Below are 7,908 nucleotides of genomic sequence, written 5' to 3'. Positions count from 1 at the left end.
GTTCTGAAATTCACATTCTTCTCAATGTTATCCACAATTTGTTATGATCCACACAATCAAATGCTTTTGCATAGTCAATAAAACACAAGTAAACACATTTCTGGTATTCTTTGCTTTGAGCCAATATCCATCTGACATCAACAATGATATCCCTCGTTCCACATCCTCTTCTGAATCCAGCTTGCATTTCTGAAGTCCTCGTCAATGTACTGCTGCAACCATTTTTGAAATATCTTCAGTAAGATTTTACTTGCATGCAATATTAATGATATTGTTTGATAATTTCTACATTCTGTGAGATCACCTTCCTTTGAAATGGGTACAAATACGGATCTCTTCCAGTCACTTGGCCAGATAACTGTCTTCCAAATCTCTTGGCATAACTATTGAGTGCCTCCAGGGGGTATCCATTTGTTGAAATATCTCAAGGGGTATTCTATCAATTCCTGGAGCCTTGTTCTTTGCCAATTCTTTCAGTGCAGCTTCAACTTCTTCCTTAAATACCATTGGTTCTTGAACATATGCCATCTCCTGAAATGAATGAACATCAACCAGCTAGTTTTGGTACAGTGACTCTGTGTATTCCTTCCATCTTCTTTTGATGCTGCCTGCATCATTCAACATTTTGCCCATAGAATCTTTCAATACTGCAACTTGAGGCTTAATTTTTTTTCTCAGTTCTTTCAGCTTGAGAAATGCCAAGTGTGTTCTTCCCTTTTGGTTTTCTAACTCCAGGTCTTTGCACTTTTCATTATAGTAATTGGATTTGTCTTCTCCGGCTACTCTTTGAAATCTTTTGTTCAGCTCTTTTATCTTGTCACTTCTTCCATTTGCTTTAGCTACTCTTCACTCAAAGGCAAGTTTCAGAGTCTCTTCTGAGATCCATTTTGGTATTTTCTTTCTTTCTTGTATTTTTAATGACCTCTTGCTTTCTTCATGGATGATGCTCTTGCTCTCTTGATGTCATCCCTCAATTATTCTGGTTTTCAGTAGCTGGTGTTCAATGCATCAAATCTATTCTTTAGATGATCTCTAAATTCAGGAGGGATATATTCAAGGTCATATTTTGGCTCTTGTGGACTTTTTTCAATTGTCTTCAACTTCTATATGAATATGAGCATTTGAACTTGAATATGAGCAGTTGATGGCCTGTTGCACAATCAGCTCCTGGCCTTGTTTTGGTTGAAGATATTGAAATTTTCCATGGACCCTTGCCTCAAATGTAGTCAGTCTGATTCCTGTGTACTCCATCTGATGAAGTCCACATGTATAGCCTCTGTTTTTGTTGTTGAAAAATAGTATTTGCAAAGAATAAGTCATTGCTCTTGCAAAATTCTATCATGCGATCTCCAGCATTATTTCTGTCACCAAGGCCAAATTTTCCAACTACTGGTGATTCTTCTTTGTTTCCAAGTTTTGCATTCCAATCATCATTGATAAGCAACACATCTCGATCAATTTCAGACTGCAGAAGTTGATAAAAATCTTCAATTTCCTCATCTTTGGCTTTGGTGGTTGGTGCATAAATTTGAATAGTAGTAGTATTAGAATAGAATACTACAGGTGTTCCTTGTAGGCATATGGATATTATCCTATCACTGACAGCATTGTACTTCAGGACAGGTCTTGAATCAACCTTTGTGATGATGAATACCACACCCTTCCTCTTCAATTTGTCATTCCCAGCACAGTAGATCATATGGTTGTCTGATTCAAAATGTCCAATACCAGTCCATTTCAGCTCACTAATGCCTAGGATATCAATCTGTATGTGTTTCATTTTATTTTTGACAACTTCTAATTTCCCTTGATTCATACTTCATACATTCCATGTTCTGATTAATAGATATTTGCAGCTGTTTCTTCTCAATTTGAGTTATGTTATGTCAGCACATGGAGATCCTGAAAGACTTACTTTATCCATATCATTAAGGTTGGTTCTATAGGGGCTGAGGCCACCAAAAAATTACCTGGAAAAGTGTACTGAGTTTAATTAACTATTTCTATCAATTAAAGTATGAAGATGCATGTTAATTTGTACATTTTTTTTTTTACCTCTTAGGGAGATAACATTTCTGTTTGGTCAAACACATAAGCTTAAAAGTTTATTAGCCTGTTGGACATTTCATATCTAACCAATAAATGTTACTCTAACCATGCTTAGATCTATAGCTAACTTCTCACTAAAACCAAAACCAAACTCACCACCATCAAGTCAATTCAAACTCATAGAGATCCTCATTGGATTTCCAAGTCTGTAAACCTTTACGGAAGCAGATTTCTTCATCTTTCTTCTGTGGAATAGCTCACAGGTTCAAACTACTGACATTTTGCTTACAGTCAAATGACTTAACCACTACACCACCATAGTTCCTCTAACTTCTTAAATGCAGATTAAGTCAATTGTAATATTTTATTTGTACCCACTAGTTAATAAGTTAAATAAACATTTTTGATATGTGCTTATTTAATATTTATTTGTGAGTCATGACATTAATATTCAATATATTTAAATATCACTGTTGCTATTAGGTGCATGAGTCAGTTCCAATTCACAGCAGTCCTATGTACAATGAATCTGTGTTCAATGGTCTTGAATCGTCTTCCCAATCATTGCCATGTTTGAGCCCATTATTGTAGCCACTGCGTCAATCTATCTAGTTGGAGGTCTTTCTCTTTTTCGCTGGCCCTCTCTTTTACCAAGCATAATGTCCTTCATAGGAGCTCTAGTAGCATAGTGCCTAAGGCACTTGACTGCTAACCAGAAGGCTGGTGGTTCATACCCACCAGCCACTCCTCAGAAGGAAGGTTGGGCAATCTACTTTTGTAGTGATACTTCCCCGGAAACCCAAGGAGAGGTCACTATGAGTCAGGTATGACTTGACAGCACATACCAACAACAACAACAACAACAATGTCCTTCATCAGAAATATTGAAGCCCTGAAATCAGCCTTGCCACCTCTATTCTTAAAAATTGATTTCTCTACTAACTATTGTTTAAAACTAACCATTATTGATTCCATATATCTTTTTTGCGGGACATTTAGAGGTTCTACAGCTAAGGAAATAAAAAAGATTTTTGCCTTATCATCATCACTTAATTTTCTATGCTTGCATATCGTCTTATAATATTAAAAGATCTTGCTTTCATAATCTCCTTCTTTCCATTGTATTTATTTCCTACTTAAAGTCCTTTCCTCTCCAAATTAAAATGATTGCAAATTTACTCCCCACTCCCATTTGTATTGCCTCTGCTTTTGCTTTTTATGCCCATTACACACGGCCAGGGAGGAATGGTGGCTCAGAGGACTACCCCTTCCATGTTTCAGCAAAGAAATCTCACACTTGGCTATGTAATGAGTTTATCAAAGTAACCCAAGGCTTTAACTTCAAACTGACCCAATCCATCTCCTAAGAAATAATTGAAAATATCAAGTCTACATGAAAGTGTCAAGCTACCTTTAATAGTTAAACAGAAAAAGACCCAAATCTGGAGAACAGCTGATTACCAATGGGAATTAACCCTACCCTATAATGTGTTTGTGTATTTCAACTTTATAACCTGGGGTTGGGGCAGGGGTAAAATGAGGTTTTTGTGCTGTTCAGTCTATTTCTTCAAACATTCTGAATTATAATTAGCTTTGATTTTTACATCTATTCATAATGATAGCAGAGGGCATCGCACAACAGAAAGGGGGTTGCAAGCTTTCCACTTAGCAATTAATTCTATTATTAAATGCTAAGAAAAAAATAAGTGCCTGCCAGCTGTAGCTTTATTATGTTTTCCCAGAAATAATAATGAGAAGGCTGTGAAAGTATATTATTTATTTCTCTCTACCCCCACCCTTGTAGCAAAAAAAAAAAAAAAAAAAGCCTACTGGTGATTACTCCTTTCCTGTGAAAATAAAATTATTCTGCTATGAAGGTGGCTTGGACAGAGCATAAAGATGGTGGTAGGTACCAAATGAAATCCTTCTTCATTTTAATTTTATTTATTTTTTAAATGGACCATCTACTCCAAACTTGAACCTATGTTAACCAAAATGATGATTCTTAAATACACGACTTGGATCCTCCTCTGTAGAAGATTATACATGGCAGGGACAAAAAAGATGTAAACATCTTAATTAAAATAAAATTTGACAGACACCATAGAACTGAAATGAAGACAGGATTCAGAGCACAAAGGATGTAGTTATACCTGAATTTTGGTGGGAATATCAATCATTAGTCAGCAAATAACTATTGAAGACCTTCTGCTAATTCCATATTTTGCCAATGGTAGGTTCTCAATAAATACATACTGAATCTGAATCTGAGTTAAATTCCTGCTGCAATCCAACTTTTCTTCAGCATATGATAAAGAGAGAATGAAGCTACATTACTATTTTCAATTCAACCTTCAGCTTTTACTATGCACACACATATTACAGGGTAAGGGCAATTCCCACTGGCAATCAGGTATCATTTGGATTCACATGGAATGTCACTGCCAGTTTCAGCAGTGACATTTGAGATTGTAACCACTACTCTCAACTATGCCCACATATCTAAGTAACACAAGCTTCTATCCATATGGGTTTGGGGGAGAGTCGATTTAGTGCAAAGACAATATTCTCCAAATTAATCTCCCTACCACAAGTCCATCTGTTGAATGCCTTCTCCCAACTGAAAGTGATTAATTTCAGCATGTATTTAGTGATTATATTATTTCCCTACTTCAAAAGTTCTCTATCATCAACATTTCCTACCTCCATATCCATTCTCTTGCACTGCTTCTGTATGCTTCAGCCACACTACTTTCAATTTTTTAAACATGTCCTACATATTTAAAACCACATACCTTTGAAAATTATCATTCCTCTGCTTGGAATACCCTTCTCAGAACTTTCCAGTTAGCAAGCCTCCTTCAAGATACAATGACAAATGTTGCAGAAAATTTCCTGATTGGAAGCCTAAGCTGGTGGCTTCTTCTGAGTTCTCAGAACTATTCTGAAGGTTAGTTTTGTAATGCAATAATTTCTTTGCTTTACTTTGCTTCCTATTTATAAGTTTCTTGAGAGAAGATCTCTGTAGCATCTTGTAGCACAAGGCCTGGCAAACGTGGTGCTTGTGGCAGACACAACTAATTAAACAATAGCTATCCAGTCTTTCCCCCTTCCTTCCTTCCTTTCTTCCTTCCTTGCTCCCCTCCTTCCCTTCTTTCCCATCTTTCCTTCCTTGCATCCTAACAGAAATCCAATTTGGTTCAGAGGAAAAATGAGTCCAGCTACAAATGTAGAGATTTCTGGCTAAAGAAATGTAGTCAGAAACTCTATATTAGTTGGAAAGGCAAAGTCTTCTTAAGAGAAATCCTTTGCCCTTTAGCCTTTAGATGCAGTGTGTGGAGATTCATCTTGCAATTGAGAGGACAATAAAACACAGCTATGAATGGTAGTACAGGACCTGGGTATATCCAAGTCCTTGTTGACACTCTTAAGCAGTTATACCAGGCTCAGACTGTTACCTCCAAATTTCTTATTATGTCAGAAAAATATATTTATATGTTATTAAACTAGTGCTAGTTAAGTTTACAGTTGTTTTCAGCCAAGTATATTCCCAATTTTATACAATAGTCAGCACATTTTATTGAAGAAATGATTTATTTGATTACTTATTCAGCAGATTTACTAAGCATATATTAGTGTGGGGGTGGAGTTTCATGGTGGTACAAATGATTAATGCACTTGGCTCCTAACACAAGGTTGTAGGTGTGAGTCCTACCAGAGATTCCTTCAAAGAAGGGTCTGGTGATCTTCTTCCAAACAACTAGCCATTGAAAACCCTATGGTGCACATTTCTGATCTAACACATAGGGAGTTACCATGAATCAGAATCAACTCAATGGAAAATGGTTTAGTTTTATGTTTGTGGTATTTTTGAGATCATGAGCAAGACAGACCAACTCTCTACCATCATGGTGTTTGCACTCTATTGGCAGAGACAGACAATAAACCAATATACAAATAAATGTATACATGTTTCTTCATATAATATTATATGAAGAAAAATAGAACAGGATAAGGCAATTGAGAGTACCAGCAACCAGAAGTTAGACTGAGATAGGAGGCAGGGTGATATTTAAAGTCAGAGAATGACCCCTGTGTCAATTTTCAGGAACAGCAAATAGTAATGGCTTGAGGCAAGAAGACCAGTGAAGCTAAAAAGGAAAGAGTGAGATAAAGAATGGTAGGAGATAAAGTCAGAACAAAAAACAAGGACCAGGTGATGCAGGTCAATTAGGTTTAAGACTGGATTTTGGATTATAGTCTTCATGTAATTAGAAATTATAGGAAGGTTTTGATAGGGAAATGAGGCTTAATGATTTTATTGATATTTTCCAAGGATGATTTTTCTGAGTGAAAAATTGATTGTGAGGAAAGATAAAATTAAAAGTGGGAGACTAGGTTACTACACTTGTCAAGGCAACTGATGATAAAGGTAGTGGGAAATGGTCAGATCAAAGTTGTATTTGGGAGGTAAAGCCAGTAAGATTTACCAATGTGAGGAATAAGAAAGAGGCTTCAGGGTTCACTCCGTATTTTGACCTGACATCTTGAGTAAATGTTAGTGACATTTTCTGAAAGAAGAAAGACTTGGAGTTGGAAATTGAAATTGAAAGAAATTGAAAGTCATTTTGAACACATTAAATGTGAGATATCAATTAGATATTAATTTAAAGATGTTAAATAAAGTGTTACAGATCAGGGATAATTTGGGGTTGAAGATATAATTTGTGGATTCATCACTGTACAAAGAGTACAAAGACATAGAACTGGATAAGATCACCTAAGGAGTTAGTAAAATTGGCAAATAGAAGAAAGATAAAGTGAGTCTCAATCATTAGAGACATAGGATAGAAAGAGTAATAATAAAGGAAACAAAACAATAGGAAGAGATCAAGTGAGTACAGTGCCCTGGAAATAAAATGCAGCAAGTAGGTTAGGAAAAAGGGAATAAATTAATTTTCAGATCAAATAGATAAGGATTGAAAACTCATCATCGATTCTTTGACAAGAGTAGTTTTAGTGGTGTGATAGGGACCAAAGTCCAATTGCAATTGGTTAAGATGAAAATGAAATGAAAAGAAAGGAAGTAGAGGTCCCAGGATGAACAATGTTCTCAAGGAATTATGACATCAAAGGTAGAACAAAAATAAAGTTGTACTTAGAGGAATATGTGGAGGAATAAGTGTTTTTCTTTTTAAGTAAAAATATAAACATTAGTTTTGTTGATGTAAATTACTCAGAACATGTAACAACAATGATGCAGAAAACTCAAACTCTCACTGCCATCAGATTGATTCTGACTCATAGCAACTTGCCTCGAGTTTCCAAGGCTGTAAATCTTTATGAAAGCAGACTGCCTCATCTCTCTTCCATTGAGCAGCTGATGCAATGGAACCATCAGCCTTTTGGTTAGCAGTGAAAAGCCTTAACGAGGGCATAATTTCAGAACAAAGTATTTGAAACAGCAAAAGAGGATAAAATCCAATGCACAGGAGCATGTTCTGTTCATTCATTGTGTCAAGAGAATACATAGATGATGATATAGATTCATGTATTTGATATTGGGATGAAACAATAAATACTTTTGGATGGGAAAATAGATGGTTGGATGGACATATGGATAGAGGGTTGGATGCCTGTACAGATAAATAAACACTGCTGTTTTATATGCTCAGCAAATGATCCTTATGATTTGTCTCAATGAAGCAAATTACTTCACCAAGTTACAGTACAACAATTTTGAGCAAAGACATTTTAAAGAAGAATCTTCCTACTTAAATATATTATTATTATTTTATATATATTTTTAAAATTGTGATTTGGGTGAAGATTTACAGAGCAAATTCACTTTCCATACAC

The sequence above is a fragment of the Orycteropus afer genome, unplaced genomic scaffold, assembly GCF_000298275.1.
Source record: "Orycteropus afer afer isolate SDZICR_OR568_19922 unplaced genomic scaffold, OryAfe1.0 scaffold00025, whole genome shotgun sequence".
Classification (NCBI taxonomy): domain Eukaryota; kingdom Metazoa; phylum Chordata; class Mammalia; order Tubulidentata; family Orycteropodidae; genus Orycteropus; species Orycteropus afer.
This window is presented reverse-complemented; position numbering follows the sequence as displayed.